Below are 18,665 nucleotides of genomic sequence, written 5' to 3'. Positions count from 1 at the left end.
CCATGTTGGAAAGGCTTCCTTTCTTCCTTCCTTCCTTCTTGTTGAAATCCTAGGCAAGCACTGGTTGCAACAGCGGTGGGCTGCAGTGCTTGCTGGCCAATCTTTCAGTCAGTTGGCACTTTAACCTTGCTTCCTTTGCTCCTCACATGCTGCTGGAGTGTTAGCAGTAAGCAGTGCACATCCCTTTTGCATGGCTAGTGACACTAATAGCAAAGAAAGTGGGAAATATCCCATTGCAGCTCTGCTGTGGCTGAAATAATGGTGGGAACAGCCCCCCTGCAGCCAGTGTCTTAATGAGCAGCAGACGGCTCAAATGTCAAGTCATCTGAGGTCTGACCATTTTAAGAAGCAGAAGTTCAGGTCTGAGTGGGCATGCCAAACAATATTCACTGCATCCCTCACCACCTGATGTAATTAGTTCCTGTACACCATGAACACACCACTGTGTCGAAGGTCAAACTATTATCATAATAATTGTGTTGGTTGATGAATTAGATCTGAGAGATGCACCATGAGCTTAATGACTTTTACATTAAAATATATCCCAATGATTTCAGTATCATTCACTACTCAATTGAGTTATGTATCCCATCTACAGAGGACATAAATCTTCATTTCAAGCTGACTTTTTATCTATGGATCTTCACAGTTCATTCCCTCATATGATGGCTACAGTGGAAGCTATCACATTTGCAAACCTTCAGAGAAATTGGGTACAGTTGAATTCCCTTTGCTTTCTGAACTGAAGAGATTGCTTCATCTGTGTTCTCCCTGAGTACAAGGCATGAAAGAGGGACAAGATGACCAAAGGTCATAACACAGTCCTAGTCTTTTGAATGGGCTGGGCATACAAATAAGAAGGGGCATAGTCTGAAGATGTACTTCGTATATAGGCCTGGTGAGTGTCCAAAGAATTTAGGGGATTTGTCATTCAAAACCAGAATGAATTGTTTAACTAGCTTGTTCAAATAGTGTGGGGGAGTCCTTAGTTAGAGAACTACATTAATGGCAGGTTTCAATTTATTTTTGATATACATGTTATTAATTTCCAAATAGTTTGAATTGTGAATGGACCTTATGCAACTCACATCTGTTAAACTGCAGAGGTCAACAGATGAATTTGTTAAGGTTGTCTCCTTGTATTTATTGCAAAACCTAAAGGAACAAGCAGTATGCCATTAGCATGTATTGTTCTCTCAAGGTCAGAAGAAAATGGTCAACTAGAATGACTGCCATATTATACCCTGTCTTCTCAGACACAGTGCTATTTAATACAGAATTTTAATTGAGGCCGAGAAGAACCCTAAGAGAATATTGTAAATGACATCTTGAAAAAAATATCAGTTGTGCTTGAATCTAAATTAGAAATACTTTCTCTGCATTATTTTGCAACAGTAGTGAAAGTGAACATAACTCTGCCTGTTATTAAAAATCCCTGTTTTCTTTTTATTTCTGAGTTTGCAGCTATTCATGTGAAGTGGCATGCCATTGTGTTTTATTCCCTGGGGAATAACCTATATTACAGTTATTTTCCATAGTCAAGATGCATAAAGAGTTTTTTGCATTGGCTCTTTAATTGATTAAATTTATTTTTACTTTTCGTGAGGAACTGAACTCTGAATTAGCCTGCTGTTTTCAAGAAAATTATGTTTTAAGACATTACTCATAAAGGAAAAAATGTTTACTATTTACAGATAGATGTGCCCAAAAGATTTAAACTACTTATGAATTTACAGCCAAAAGTAAGACTTTAAGTTCTTTAATTCCAATTTCTAAATATGTTCCAAACGATAAACTTGAATGCTCTTTCAAATGGTCTAGGCTACAGACACAAGTATGCAGCTAATAACTTAGTTCTTTAAAAATTTAAAACTGATAAAGGCTCAAAATAATATTTGTAGTTTATTGGATAAAATTCGGCATTTTTTAAAAATATCTTCTGAAGGCTTCCTGGAGAATCACTCACTGGTTGACATTCATGATGGCTTAGTCTACACTAGGGCCACATCTACACCAACCCCCACCCCCTCGAAGGGGCATGGTAATGAGCTGTAGCCAGACAAAGTCTCCCCCTTACAAGCCAGCTTGCTCGCTGCCCCCCGCCCACTGAGAGGCACACAGGGCATGAAAAACGGCTGCTGACAGCACAGTCTTTGATGCCCCTCATTGAGGCCCAGATGTGCTAGCTCATCATGACCCTGAGAAACAGAAAGCACAGATAGAGGGCTAGCAGGCTAACTGTCAACAAGGTGCGGGGGGGACCTCAGGAAATCACCCCAGCTGGCATTGATGGATATGATGACCACACAGCCATCCCAGAAAAGGAAGTCTCTGCCCACACAAAAAGAATGTCCTGTACTCCTAAATTGCTTATCTCCTGTCTTACAAGTGCAAATTAAGTAAGAATTGCCCTTGTAACAAACTGGCGTCACAAAAGACAGACCAGTACGATCTGGCACCATAGATAAGAAAGAGAATACATAACCTAAAAGGGATATAAAAGGTGGGCCCAGCAGAACTCTAACTTTGAGTGCATCTCCACCAACTATCTGCTGGTCAGGTCAGGTGATTGCCTTCCGAGGTCCGCAACTGGGGACGCCCAACCTCGTATTCATCTTTCCACGGAATTGAGTGACCGATCCAGCTTGGCTACGCTGGTATCAAAAGACGCAGAGAGGGTAAGATATACCCATGCAAGGTCTCCTTTTTTGTGCACAGTTAAAGAATTAGAGCTCTGTAACTAGATGTCATTGTATCAAGATATCATTGTGTTAGATGGTAATAGATATCTTTGTATTGGATTGTAACGTAACCTGTTAACACCTGTACTTTGCTAGCATATAAGAAGTAGACAATAGCCTTTTGTAACCACATGCTTATAACTGTAGCTTAATAAACTTGTAACTAATTAAGATCTAAGCCTGACTGCTGTTACCCTTTTGTCACTGCAACACAGCCAGCACAATAAAAAGAACTTTAACCATTTGGTTACCACAGCCTGGCCATAGGTGAGAGTGCTAGGAGTTCCCTGCTCTAACAGTAAAAAACTGGGTTGTTTAGGACCCAGGGGAATACCTCACCACACATTACCCAGCCACCAGCTAACATGAGTAGAGCAGAAGATTCAAATAAGATGCAGATTAAAATATCTTGTGCCTCATTTGAATATTCCCATGAGATCTCACTTCTGGAAGATCCTCTTCTGGAAGCAAAAACTGCCAAATAGATTGGGTTCTTTCAGAAGGAAACAGAGGTCCTTCTGAAGGAAATCCCGCCACCCCCAGAAGATCCAAACGTGTGGAAGAAGGATCTTTCAGAAGGGGGATTTCCTTCAGAAGGACACCCATTTCCTTCCAAAGAGCCCCATCTATACAGAAACTTTTGCTTCTGGAAGGGGATCTTCTGGAAGCAGATATTGTGGGAATATGCAAATGAGGCATGAGATATTTTTAATCTGCACCTCATTTGTATATTCCCCTCTGCTCATTACCATGCCCCTTCTGGAATGGGGGAGTGTAGACGTGGCCTAGGATATTAAGTCAAATTTAGGTGACTTAGGTTGAATTTATAGGGTTCATTCAATTTACTTTGTGGGCTCCTAGCATCGACTTTTGTACTCCTGCTTTTGCAACGATTAACACCAAATTTGACCTTGCATGGTTGACCTTAGTACAGATGGAGAGTTGAGAAGTATGACCTTCTTGGCCTCCTGGAAGTTCCCACAGTGCCCCAATGTGACCACTCTGGCCACCACTTTCAGCTCTAATGCTCTCCAGATTTGCAGGAAGCAGTGTGGGAACATTTGAATTTCATTTCCTGTTTTGCCAGTGTGGTGAACAGAGCAGGCAGCACGACTCAGGAGCACACCTCAGTAACATCTAATTTTCCATGAAATTAAATTCTGAGTATTTATAAAGTTCATTTCTCTCTAATTCTGAATTTGACTAAGGACTGGAATCCAGTTCACGTTTCATTGCTCTAATAAAAATAAATCAATATAATGTTAAGATAATCAGAAATGAAGAAGCTTAGAATGTATTTTTTTTACATTTTTTACAAGAAATAACAAACATGTTATTGTTTCCAGTGCATATATTGACAATCCAGATCTTTTGCAACATCTCATGGTACTGTAGGTAAAGCAACAGACTTTTCTGCCACTTTAGTTTGCAAAACATTTGAATATGTTTCTGATCACATATTTCATTTGTTCAAAAATCATGAGATTTAGTGTTCTTTAAAACTAATACAGTATTCTGGGTTTTTTTTAAGTTAACAGTAGTACTTGAGTTCTATTTGGTGCTATCGTATTGACTTCATTGAGATCACGCATTTCTTCCTTCAATTCTAGTAAAACATCATTGGAGTACATTTTTTATATTGTTATTCTTCATAACTAGTTGCAGGGTGGAGGAAGAACGGTGAAAAAGTTTCAGATAAAAGAAAGGTAGGGAACCTGTTAAAGAACTCTAGTTTGAAGTATCTGAAGCTTGAAGAACTGAGATCAACTCTGAGTGAATAAAGTAAAAGTTATTGCACTCCCAAAGTCATCCGCAACTGACATTTTTCATTTCTGTTACCTCAGTAAGGTAAGAAAATCTTAAGCACCCCTGAGAGAGTGGAACAAGGTATTGATCAGATCTCTGCAAGCTTTGAAATACTGTAGTGGAACCTAGAGTAAGTCCTTTCAAAAAGCTCTGTTAGCTCAAACTTAACTATGTTATACAAGAACAGTAGCTCAGATTTTGGTATGCAGAAACTCATATTTGAATTCTCTGATTATCATTTAAGTAAGAGAACCCAAAGTCACTCTTACACTTTGGAGAAGACCCTTTATAATGACAGTGACAGCAACATATCTGTCTTTCTTAGAGGGTGGTAGAACCGTTAGAAATGACCCTTTTTACAGATCAAATTTTCATGCTTAGCTTCACATTATACTGCAAGTTCTGTTGATCTCAGTGGAGCTACTTCTGAGTATCCATCCGTGAAATTAATGGGTTCACAGTTACACCCTTTGGCTACAGTTACACTAGCAGGTTTGGCCAGCAAAACCCTGGTTTTGTCAACAAAACTCATGGAGCATGCACACAAAAAGTGGGATTTGTGGACAGTATCTTGACAAAACATAGCACTTTCCCCAGCAGCATTCTGCCTCAAAGTTTTGAGGCACAAAGCTGATGTCGACAGATTCTGTCAACAAAAAAAAACTTGTGTGGTCACTCTGGAGGGACTTCACTCAACAGAGGGGCCATCCACAACAATGGGCAGTTCTGCCTGCTGTGATTCTGGATGTCTGTTTTGTTGAGAGAGCAGCTGGTCAGTCTGGCTGCTCTGTCGACTGAGTGGAGTGGAGCACTCTCCCGATTGGCTTTGCATATGGCTGCACAAAACTCTCCCAACAGTGACTTCAGTTGACAGAGCTGTAGTGTAACCTTAGCCACAGAGCTGATTTTAGGAGGTAAGGGGACATGAGAAGCATCTTTTAATATTCACTGGAAAGTTTTTGATCCAGGACAAATCATAGGTCTGAAAACATAGCTTTGTGTAATAAAAGTGGAACATTTCTATCATTGGAACAACCCCAACCCCTCAGCAACATCAACAACAACAAAAGAATTTTAATATTGCCCCAAGCAAGGAAAAATATTACACAGAGACAACAAGTGCAGGGCCTTTTCCTTCTATTCTGTCTTTGCCTGTGAGAACTACCTTCAATTTCTGTGAAAAATTTAAGGAAAAAACAGTAACAACAAAGGGTTTTGCCTTTTTCCTATTTTTCTCAGCAATGGGAATTTTAGTATGTGCCTCTTTGGCATGTACAACTCAGAGATATCCCAGTTTAATGAAATATTTATAGGCTACGTCTACACTAGCCCAAAACTTCAAAATGGCCATGCAAATGGCCATTTCGAAGTTTACTAATGAAGCGCTGAAATGCATATTCAGCGCTTCATTAGCATGCGGGCGGCTGCGGCACTTCGAAATTGACGCGCCTCGCTGCCACGCGGCTTGTCCTGACGGGGCTCCTTTTTGAAAGGACCCCGCCTACTTTGATGTCCCCTTATTCCCATGAGCTCATGGGAATAAGGGGACTTCGAAGTAGGCAGGGTCCTTTCGAAAAGGAGCCCCGTCGGGACGAGCCGCGTGGCGGCGAGGCATCTCAATTTTGAAGTGCTGCAGCCGCCCGCTTGCTAATGAAGCCCTGAATATGCATTTCAGTGCTTCATTAGTAAACTTCAAAATGGCCATTTGCATGGCCATTTTGAAGTTTTGGGCTAGTGTAGACACGGCCATATTTTCAAAAAATTTAGATGGTTTGTGAACTGAGCAATTTTTAGACCATGTTTTTCAGATGGCATGACTTAATTTTATTCAGCTCAGGAAACCATTCAAGGAGCAGAAACACAATGTTTGTCTCAACAAAAGAAACTGCTGCTTTTATAAACAAAGAATTCCACTAAATTTCTTCATTTGATTGTTTAATATATCAGCAATAATTTCCATATCTGTTGTTTTAATGGTCTGCAACTTTTATATTTGCTAGCCAGTTGCCTTGCAGATGAAAATGAATATACCATACCACAAGTATTCCACAGTTGTATATATATTTTTAGAACCATCCAAACCAATCACCCATTCATTTCCCAACACAGATATTCAGCATATTCTGAAAAATTTGCAATGGGATGAATGAGTAAGAGGTGATAGACAAAGAGGAAGGCTACATGTACATTAGAGAGTTTTGTCAACAAAACCGGCATTTTGTCAACAAAACTCGTGGAGTGTCCACACATAAAATGAGTTTTGTTGATAGTCTGGTGACAAAACTCAGCACTTTCCTTGACAGCCTTCTGTCTCCCCATGATGAGGAATAAAGCCTTTGTCAACAGTTTCTGTTGACAAAAAAGCCATGGGGACACTCTGGAAGGCCATCTTTTGACAGACTGGGCTTCCAGATCCCTGGCCAGCCCTGTCTGCTGTGCTTCTGGTTGGCTGTGATGTTGAGAGGGGGCTGGGCAGTCCAGTCACTCTGTCAACAGAGCGGATCTTTTTTTTTATCTGCTTTTGTGTGTGGACGCACTTTGTTGACAGACGTTTTGTCAGAAAAATCTCTTCTGACTTACATGTCTGTTGACAGATTCTTATAGTGTAGATATAGCCAAAGAGTAACATCTTCTAGATTGAAAATACTTCCAAAGTCTCTTGGGGACAAGAATGAGTTCAAGTGTAGTGAAAGCACTCCCTTTGGGAATGGACCTTTGAAGAAATAAGAACAGAAATAACATCCAAAAGTACAATGAAAATTGGTTATTTGCTGAGCAAAGATGCAAACATTGACATTCTTGGTCACCTGCAGGAAAATCACAGTCTGATATTAAGCTTCTAGCTCCTTCTTGAGGATGTTTAATCTTTGTCCTGTCATAGCTACAATTGAGCCTGGGAATGTATGAGAGACAGGACAGCCTTGTCAAATCTGCTTTGATTTTTTTAGAAGGCCCTGCTGCTGAACAATCAGTTTGTTGGAAGGATAGTGAAAATAAATGGAATCCATCAAGCTCACAGCTATACAGTGACAAAAACTGAATAGGAATAAATGGTCACTTTTCAGAATGGAGAGAGGTAAAAATTGGGTCCCCCAGGGATCTGTACTGGAATCACTGTTGTTCAACATTGTAATCATGGTTCCTCTTGCTGGCCTGATCCAATTAGCCCAATCAAACCTCCAGAGTGGCCTCTTCTAGACTGTGTCTCACCTACTGTTTGTTACCTGTTTGTCTGTTCTCCACAATTCATCTGGACCTGCACGCTCCCCCGACCCAAATATGTTGCCTCTCCCTTAGAGTGATGCCCCATGGCAGTGACCTACTCTTTGGGGGTCTTCCTCCACAGGGAACCTCAAATACCTTTATCCATCTTGCCTCAGTTATCCACTGCCAGTCATCACCTAGCCCCTTAGTTCAGAGGCAAACTGCAGTCTGAGATAGCCATTTGTCTTTGGTAAGAGTTAGCAGACTGCTGCCTCCTCTTTCCCTGGCTGGCCCCCTAAAGCCCTAGTACCCTTGGGCCTTGACCCAAGCCTGCAGACTGGAAGTGGAATCAGGCCAGAGCTCCTCTGCTCTTTCTGCCTTTCTCCAACACTACTCTGTTTTACTGGCAGCTAGGTCTCTCCTGCCCCTCAGCTGGTACAAGTCTTCAATCATCCTTGCCCAGAGACCCTATTTATACAGTCTCAGATGGGGCCTAATAGTCAGCTAATTGCTTCAGCTTCTGGCTCCATGCTCTCAGCTGTCTCCAAGGGTGGAGTTTATCCCTTGTTAGGCCAGTGCAGGGCAGATGCAAACATACACATAAGTGTTAGTCTGTGACACTCCACTGTACGCAACACCAAATGGTGGTGATAATAATACTATAATGCTAAAGATAGATAATTTTTTGGATAAAGTAATATTTACTGGTGTGGCAAGATGGGACTTTTATGCAGTCTTCTATGTTCTTAGAGGTTGAGCAAATATTTAGCTTTGGGAAGACTAGCAGTAGTGTTGCTACATGAGTTAAGAAAGGCTCTGAGTGGATGGAGCTTTATGGGTAGCAGAAAAGTTTTCTTTATCCCTTGGATACTGATTGGAGTGAGTTTTTGAGGAAACACGGAAAATTAATCCATTTTTTATTCTTAACTTAAGCTTCTGAAGACATTGAAACAAATTGGGATAACTTATTGTTCTTCTTGGTTCTGTCCAGAAGTAAAAATGCCAAAATACCATGAAAATTCTTGTGATAAAGAAAAAATTGCAAAGATAATAATTGATTTAATTTGCATGAAATATTTAGTATTAAACTTTGTGGGTGTTAATTCAACTTGATTCTCAGAGCCTTGTCATACACTACATTGATTAGCAGCAATATTTTTATGTGCAGTGGAAGAAGTTAAAAAGTTTATTCTAGATCTAGGCAAGCACTGGTTGCAACAGCGGTGGGCTGTAGCGCTTGCTGGCCAACCTTTCAGTCAGTTGGCACTTTACCTTGCTTCCTTTGCTCCACACGTGCCGCTGGAGTGTTAGCAGTAGGCAGTGCATATCCCTTTTGCATGGCTAGTGACACTAATAGCAAAGAAAGTGGGGAATATCCCATTGTATCTCTGCTGTGGCTGAAATAATGGTGGGAACAGCCCTCATGCAGCCAGTGTCTTAATGAGCAGCAGACAGCATGAATGTCAAGTCATCTGAGGTCTGACCATTTTGAGAAGCAGAAGTTCAGGTTTGAGTGGGCATGCCAAACAATATTCACTGCATCCCTCACCACCTGATGTAATCAGTTCCTGTACACTATGAACACACCACTGTGTGGAAGGTCAGACCATTATCATAACAATTGTGAGGGTTGATTATTCACTCTATATCTAGAAATATTATCAACATTAGTGATACTCCCAATTTGCACTGTATGGAATATTTCTGAAATTCATAATATCTTTAAAATTGAAATGAGCTTTTAAAGAAACATATATTTTAAAAGGTCATTTTCTGATTTTGAAAAACAAATCTGGATCTTAATACTGTTTTTGAATTCTTTATCATACAATTTTCATTATTGTTTTGAAGTTACTTACCTTACCAGAAGATAAACAAAGCCAAGGAACAATAATAACTATATAATCTAAGTGTGATTGTTGGCATGCATGTTTATTATTTTAAGCACTATTCCACTTTGTATCCCAATAGTGAGTTGTACAATACCATATTTTCATTGTTGTACATCTGTTCTGTTGTAATCTGTTATTTTCTATTCAGGGTCTTCTGCTACACCGCTGATCATGGTGGGCCTATTCAAGGACAGTAAGCTCCACTTAGAACAAAAATCTGCACATTTAAAGCCTACCCAGAGGAGTAACATTTCCCATGAAAGAAAAGGAAATATATATATATATATATATATCCTGCTGTTTCAATTTTCTGTTTTAAACTCTCCTATAGCATTGCTTTTTGATTTCTACACAAAAGTATCTAAAATCCTGGCTGAAATCATCTGAGTGAGTGTTTATGTTTGTATTTTTATATAAACACACCCATTCGTATATATATTATACACAAAAAGTATGTTAAAAGAGCATTAAAGCCTTAGGCAGGAGCGACCAGGGGAGCAAAGCGGACAGGGAGCTGCAGACAGGGGAGTTTAAGAGGGAGTTTGGGAGGGAGTGTGACAGAGTGGACTATAATGGTTAGGAAGACCCGCAACACCTGTGCCAGCACTACTGCTGTCTCCTCCACTTGTGCCTGTAGCCAGACAGACTGCCTGACCATGGATGTTTCTACCCAGATCCTGGTGTGGTTCTGCAAGGACTGTGGCTTGTCGTTCACACTTACTGATACCCAGGCTGAGGGGAATATTCAGTGTGAAAGGAGCCTGCTGGTGGAATCTCTCAGGCAGCAAGTGGGGGAGCTACAGGAGGAGGTGGCCAGGTTGAGGAGTATCCGAGTCCATGAGCAGTTCCTGGATAATATTCAGGTGGAGACTGCAGAGGTAACTGTCCCAGTGCACAGGTTGTCTGATAAACCACTGGAGGAGGTAGACCAGGGTGGACATTGACAGCTGGTTACTTCTCGTAGCAGGCAGTGCCCCACCCCTGCTCAGAACCCTCCCACTGTGGTGCTGGAAAACCGTTATGCTGTACTTGATACAGGAGACCAAGAATTACCCCGTACAGAAGAGGAGAAACCTCGTACCCCCTAGGCTGGGAAGTCTACTGCCACTCCTGCAAGAAGGAAACGTAGAGTAGTGGTGGTTGGAGACTCTTTTCTGAGGGGGATAGAGGCGCCCATCTGTCGCCCTGACATTTCCTCTCGGGAGGTGTGCTGCCTGCCAGGGGCCTGTATCCAAGATGTTAGGTAGGCATTGTCGAGGATTATCCGGCCTTCTGACTACTATCCCATGCTTCTCATCCATGTGGGCACTAATGATACTGTGAGGTGTGACACTGAGCAGGTCGAGTGACTTCATGGCTCTGGGGGCACGGGTCAGGGAGTTCGGGGCGCAGGTGGTATTCTCTTCACTCCTGCCTGTCAGAGGTAGGGGCCCAGGCAGAGACAGGTGTATCCTAGAGGTGAATGCTTGGTTGCGTAGATGGTGTCGCCAAGAAGGCTTTGGTTTCTTTGACCACGGGATCCTTTTCTGGGAAGGACTGCTAGGCAGAGATGGCGTTCACTTTTCGAGGAAGGGATAGACCATATTCGGACACAGGCTGGCTAACCTAGTGAGGAGGGCTTTAAACTAGGTTTGACAGGGGCAGGGGAGCAAAGACTGCAGGTAAGTGGAGAACATGGATACCTGGGAGATGAACTTGAAATGGGAGGGAGTATGGACTACACTGGGAGAGCAAAAAGAGGGCCAGGACAAAACTGGGAGGCAAGACCAAATCAATGTCTGAGATGCCCATATACAAATGCAAGAAGTATGGGAAATAAACAAGAAGAATTGGAAGTACTAATAAATGAATACAACTATGATATCATTGGCATCACAGAAACTTGGTGGGATAATACTCACGATTGGAATGTTGGTATTGAAGGGTACAGCCTGCTTAGGAAGGACAGACAGGGAAAGAAGGGAGGAGGTGTTGCCTTGTATATTAAAAATGTACACACTTGGACAGAGGTGGAGATGGACGTAGGAGATGGATGGGTTGAAAGTCTCTGGGTTAGACTCAGAGAAGTAAAAAACAAGGATGGGGTCCTACTAGGAGTTTACTACAGGCCCCCAAGCCAGGTGGAAGAGGTGGATGAGGCTTTCTTTAAACAGCTAACAAAATCATCCAGGGCCCAGAATTTGGTGGTGATGGGGGACTGCAACTATCCAGGTATATGTTGGGAAACTAAGACAGCAGGGGACAGACTGTCCAATAAATTCTTGGATTGCATTGCAGACAACTTTTTATTCCAAAAGCTTGAAAAAGCTACCAGGGGGAAAGCTGTTCTAGATTTAATTTTAACAAATAGGGAGGAAATTATTGAGAATTTGAAAGTGGAAGGTCGCTTGGGTGAAAGTGATCATGAAATCATAGAGTTCACAATTCAAAGGAAGGGTAGAAGGGAAAACAGTACAATAGAGACAATGGATTTCAGGAAGGCAGATTTTGGTAAACTCAGACAGCTGGTAGGTAAGGTCCCATGGGAAGCTAAACTGAGGGGAAAAACAGCTGAGGAGAGTTGGCAGTTTTTCAAAAGGACATTATTAAGGGCCCAAAAGCAAGCTATCCTGCTGCGTAGGAAAGATAGAAAACGTGGCAAAAGACTGCCTTGGCTTAACCGGGAGATCTCACATGATCTCAAAATAAAAAAGGAATCATATAAGAAATGGAAACTAGGACAAATTACAAAGGACGAATATAGGCAAACAACACGAGCATGCAGGAGCAAGATTAGAAAGGCGAAGGCAAAAAATGAGCTCAAACTGGCTGCAGGCATAATGGGAAACAAGAAGGCTTTTTACAAATACATTGGTAACAAGAGGAAGACTAAGGAGAGGGTAGGGCCGTTGTTCAGTGACGAGGGAGAAACAGTGACAGGGAATTTGGAAATGGCAGAGATGTTTAATGATTTCTTTGCTTCGGTCTTCACTGAGAAATCTGAAGGAATGCCTGACAGAGAATGCTAGTGAAAAAGGGGTAGGTTTAGAAGTTGAAATAAGAAAAGAAGAAATTAAAATTGACTTAGAAAAATTAGATGTCTGCAAATCACCAGGGCCTGATGAAATACATCCTAGAATCCTCAAGGAGCTGATAGAAATTAAAATTGACTTAGAAAAATTAGATGTCTGCAAATCACCAGGGCCTGATGAAATACATCCTAGAATCCTCAAGGAGCTGATAGAATAGGTATCTGAGCCTTTAGCAATCATTTTTGGAAAATCATGGGAGATGGGAGAGATTCCAGAAGACTGCAAAAGGGCAAATATAGTACCCATTTATAAAAAGGGGAACAAGAATAACCCGGGAAACTACAGGCCAGTCAGCTTAACTTCTGTGCCAGGAAAGATAATGGAGCAGGTCATTAAAGAAATCATCTGCAAGCATTTGGAAGGTGGTAAGGTGATAGGGAACAGCCAGCATGGTTTTGTTAAAAACAGATCATGTCAAACCAATCTAATAGCTTTCTTTGATAGAATATGAGCCTTGTGGATAAGGGAGAAGCGGTGGATGTGGTATACCTAGACTTCAGTAAAGCATTTGACATGGTCTCACATAATATACTTATCAATAAACTACGCAAATACAACTTAGATGGGGCTACTATAAGGTGGTGAACAACTGGCTGGATAACCGTACCCAGAGAGTAGTTATTAATGGTTTTCAATCCGGCTGGAAAAGTATAACTAGTGGGGTTCCGCAGGGGTCTGTTTTAGGACCAGTTCTGTTCAATATCTTCATTCATGATTTAGATATTGACATAGAAAGTACACTTATTAAGTTTGCAGATGATACCAAGCTGGGAGGGGTTGCAACTTCTTTGGAGGATAGGGTCATAATTCAAAAGGATCTGGATAACTTGGAGAAATGGTCTGAGGTAAACAGGATCAAGTTTAATAAGGACAAACGCAAAGTGCTCCACTTAGGAAGGAACAATCAGTGTCACACATACAGAATGGGAAAGGACTGCCTAGGAATGAGTACAGCAGAAAGGGATCTAGGGGTTATAGTGGATCACAAGCTAAATAGGAGTCAACAGTGTGATGCTGTTACAAAAAAAGCAAACATGATTCTAGGATGCATTAACAGGTGTGTTGTGAACAAGACACGAGAAGTCACTCTCCCGCTCTACTCTGTGCTGGTTAGGCCTGAGCTGGAGTATTGTGTCCAGTTCTGGGCACCACAGTTCAGGAAGGATGTGGAGAAATTGGAGAGGGTCCAGAGGAGAGCAACGAGAAAGATCAAAGGTCTACAGAACATGACCTATGAAGACAGGCTGAAAGAATTGGGCTTGTTTAGTTTGGAAAAGAGAAGATTGAGGGGGGACATGATAGCAGTTTTCAGGTATCTAAAAGGGTGTCATAAGGCAGAGGGAGAGAACTTGTTCTTCCTTGCCTCTGAGGATAGAACAAGAGGCAATGGACTGAAATTGCAGCAGGGGAGGTTCAGGTTGTACATTAGGAAAAAGTTCCTAACTGTCAGGGTGATCAAACACTGGAACGAATTGCCAAGGGAGGTGGTAGAATCTCCATCACTGGAGCTATTTAAGAAGAGGTTAGATAGATGGCTTTCAGGGATGGTCTAGAAAGTGCTTGGTCCTGCCATGAGGGCAGGGGGCTGGACTCGATGGCCTCTCGAGGTCCCTTCCAGTCCTACTCTTCTATGATTCTATGATTACTGAAATTGAAAAACCAAGCACTCAAAAGTTAGGAAGTATCACTATGAAGATTGTCTTTGTTGTCTCCTCATTGTTCAGTTTGTTGGCCCAGGATCTACTTAAGATGAAGTATTGAAACCATGCTATGCAGAAAAAGATCATTTCCTCATGGGCTTTCCTATGGCTTTCATCACAAAGCTCCCTTCACCACTAATCCAACTCAGCCCCTTTGCATTCAAATGAGCTTTTTTCCTTTTTCTGTCTCCTGTACACCAACAGTGGGTGCATTCAGAGCATCAGAGAGATGGCAACCCTTCCTTTAATGATGGTACCCAGCAATTGCAGGAAAGTCCTGCTTGTCGAACACTGAATTGGGATAGAGCGTGGTCAGTAGGGACAGAAACTTTAGAACATTTTGCTGACTAACTCTACTGCGCATATGCAAACTGGAATTTATCAAAGCTTTTAACCTGGCCAACTTGTGGTTGTGTGAAGATATGTTTATGTCTGTTTTAAGCTGGCTACCTATAATTTGCTTTTGTTCTTGTGTTATATGAATGAGTACATAACATCTCCTTATGTGTGTTCACCACACCATTTATGATTTTAGAGACATCTATCATATCACCCCCACCTTAAAGATCTCTTTTTAAAGCTAAACAGTCTAAATGTCTCTTCATATGAAAGCTGTTCCATCCCTCTAGGAATTTTCATTATCATTTTCTCAATATTTTCAAATTTTAATATAGTGGCAGCACTATAGCCAAGGACACATACACTGGTATATATAATTTAGTTTATCACTAGAAGATTTACCTGGCTTTGCTTGGGTCCTTAACTCAATAGGTTTTTGTTGTTTTTCATTTAAATAATTGTTCTGGAGTGGGGCTGGGGATGAGGGGTTCAGTATGCAGACTTGCCCCAGGAAGAGAGGATTCCTCAGGCATTTCTGATCACAGAAGCTTGGGACCAAGTGAGAAGACCTCTTCATGGCCACTGCAGCTCCAGCAGTAAAAGCTGAAACCTGGGAGATGGATGCACATCCCCCAGATGTAGCACATCTCCCAGCTGCAGGTCCCTCTACCTTCTGTGCTCCCCAGCCAGAGAGAGGAATCCAGCAAACTATGCACTTTCCCCTGACTCCCTGATGAAGCAGAACAGCCAGCAATTCACCTGTGCACATCGGGGGGGGGGGGGGGGCAAGAAGGAGCTTCAGCTACCTTTGCCTGTCTTAAAGGGTGCCTGCAATGGGAAACTCAGAGCTGGGACAGGTCTCCCAGCCAGCGCCTTTCTATTGTCAAGTGATTTTGTCTTCTTTCTGTACAGTTTTATGAGAAGCAATCCCATTCCATGTGCATCCCATTCTCCTGGCACAACCAAATCCTTTACTTTCTTTAAGGTATGACAAGAGGAAACTTATATTGAATTTGATGGTCCTAGATGTTACCATTTAGGAGGAGTTCTTGTACAAACAGACGGACACACATAGAGATGGACTCACAGACGAACACTCAAATAGGAGATAGGGATCAGATTAAAGTGTGTAGGATATTTTGTGAATCTTAACTGAAGGGAGCTATGTAAGTTAATAATAAAAGTTATTATTATAGCAATTATTACACATGGTTATCCACTGAGAGCACTAATTCTAGAAAGTGATCCAAGAGAATTATTGTGACTTTCTCATATGAGTGGAAACCTTAATTGGAAATCTGGTTATTCAAAAATTAGCGCATTTTAAAGATATTACACGGTAACATCGTTGTTAGCAGACACTGTAGAAGAAAAGTACACACAGATGTGCTGGTGAGGGTCATGTCAAAGGTGATAATTCTGCTAGCTTCAGGAATTCACCTATCATTTGTGAAGCCATTTAATCTTCCTTCACAGTTGGAGTCAGTTGGTAATTTGAGAGGCACTGTTGGATGACAAGCATCAGAGTGGTAGCCGAGTTAGTCTGTATCTTCAGAAACAGGCATAATGCAGTTCCTGTACCAGATATACAAATAGAGTATAATAGTTGCAACTGATATGTGTAAATACATCTGAGATGTAACAAAATGCAAAATATGGCAAGCAGGCATAGAGGCATTAAGAAATAGTATAGGTAGTTCAGAAGATGGTTTCTCATTCTGATATTCGTAGCCTACTGTAGTGGTTCTGAAGCCCATTCCAGCAAGGGTAATGTTACTGTCAAGCCAGAGGAGGCTTGTGAAACGGTGGTGAGGTAGGGCAAGGGAGCAGTCAGCCAGTCAGGGCCAGGCTGGGCCCTATAAAATGCTACAAGGGTGACAGGAGCTGACTCTTGCTCTGACCCAGAAGAGATTGGGGACATCTGGAAAGAACACTACTTGGGAGGCTCAGGGGAGCTGGGCAGAGGCTATAGTGGTTACCTCCCAGGCTGTGGTCTTGACACAAGGGTAAAGAATGTGCAAGGGTCATGAGGAAGTGGCCCAGGGAACAGGAGACATATTGGGTGAAGAAGGATGGCAGAAAATGGCTGCTGCAAGAAGGCCACAGGGTCAGGATCGAGAGTAGTGGGTAGGCCTGGATCCCCTCCCCCTTCTCCCTTGCACAGCACCTAGCTGCCACACAGCGTGGCCTATATAGACTGCAGCCTGCTCCTCAGGCAAGGGACTAGACTTTCAGGCTGCAGCTGGCCACTGTGGCAGGCAAAACTCAGGACTACTGATACCAGCAGAAGGCACTGGTAGAGGGCAGTGTTCTAAGGACGAAGACAAGGTCTAGGGACCACCATAGGTCCAGGGAGAAATCAGAGAGCAGAGAGTGATGATGGATGAGGCACTAACCAGGAGAATGTATCATGCTGAAGGACAGAAGATGCCATGGGAATGAATACTCAACCCTGTTACGTCTACAAATTAAATAAAAAAAAGCGTAATAGTTAGGATATAATAATAGGTAGGATATTTGCTCTGTTGCTACTCGTAGCAACAGGAAGGTGAAGATAACCAGAGTCAATAAAAGCAACAATAAATATGGGATTGCTTTCCTAACTTCTTTCATAAATCAGTAGAGAAAAACATCATCAAATATTTGTAATGCCATGGATTGCAATATTGTTTATCAATTCTACTATTGCCTTTTAGTTATGAAGAAAGTGGGAAAAAAATTAAGGTGACCTGGAAGCCTGGTTCAGTGAATAGACAATACCACTCTTTCTCTTGCTGACCTAGTTTATTTTGTTCAGCGTTAATTTTTCCCCCATATTTGTGAGTCATTTGTGTCAAAAGATATGGCTATTCTTCAAGTCTAGTGTAACTCTAACCATGAACTGAGATGAGAACAGATTACATAAAGTGGATGGGGGGAATAGATTCACTTCTTGTTATGCTTTATTCTTCATACTGCATGTGGGGAAAAGGAGACTGGTACAAAATGGATTTTATATATTGGAGAATAAGAAAGGAAGAAAATTGCAATATTGCTTTCATACAGTCTCCATAATACAAATCAAACCATCTTTCAAGTGTAGTACATAAAAGACTGGGGAATAGGGATTTAAACTTTTAAAAAAAGATTTCTAAGGAAAGCAGATGGAAGTTTCCTAAAAGCTTCAGCTAAAGTTGTTTGGACATATAAGGTCCAAACCATAAGTCCCTTATAACTTATGTGGCTACTCACATCAGTGCAAAAAGACTGCAAAGTGGATATAAATGCTATCAAATCAGAACAGTGATATTTAAACTCACTTTTTGCTCATTTCACATTTGTAAAGCTGATGAAAAAAGAGGACTTATTCTCTTATATTCTACACCTAAGGCCACTTTACACTGTTCTGTCAGTTTAAAGTAACTTTAAAATGGGCACTAGTTTCATTTACATGAACCTCAGTACACCAATCATAAAAATATACTTGCTTTCTAGAGAAAAAATGCATGCACGCTGAATGATGCAGCTGGTACTTTTTCCAGAGAAACCAACCAGAGTGTATTATAATGCTATTTCTTTTCTAGTTCATCCAGGATTCTTCTGACTCCTCACAGTAGCATAAGCCCATATGACCAAAAATTGATTGTATCAACAATAAAACATTATTGTTTTGAAGTTGAAAAATGCGGATGATTATTTACAGTAGCTTGGTATTCAGTCAAGCCAAATGAAAGACTTTTCCACCCAAAGTAGACCCTGCCACCCATAAAATTATGTTCTTTGAGATGGATGACAGAACCAAAGTACATGACCAGTCCCAAAGTTTGAGATTACGTTACAAATAATAATTTATTGAAATCAACTTTTCATGATAAAATTCACCCCAAAGTTCTCAGAAATCACTTTGGTAATAAAGTACAATAATGAAAAAAT

This window comes from Carettochelys insculpta, chromosome 4 (assembly GCF_033958435.1).
Source record: "Carettochelys insculpta isolate YL-2023 chromosome 4, ASM3395843v1, whole genome shotgun sequence".
Lineage (NCBI taxonomy): Eukaryota > Metazoa > Chordata > Testudines > Carettochelyidae > Carettochelys > Carettochelys insculpta.
Note: the sequence above shows the minus strand (reverse complement) of the source record.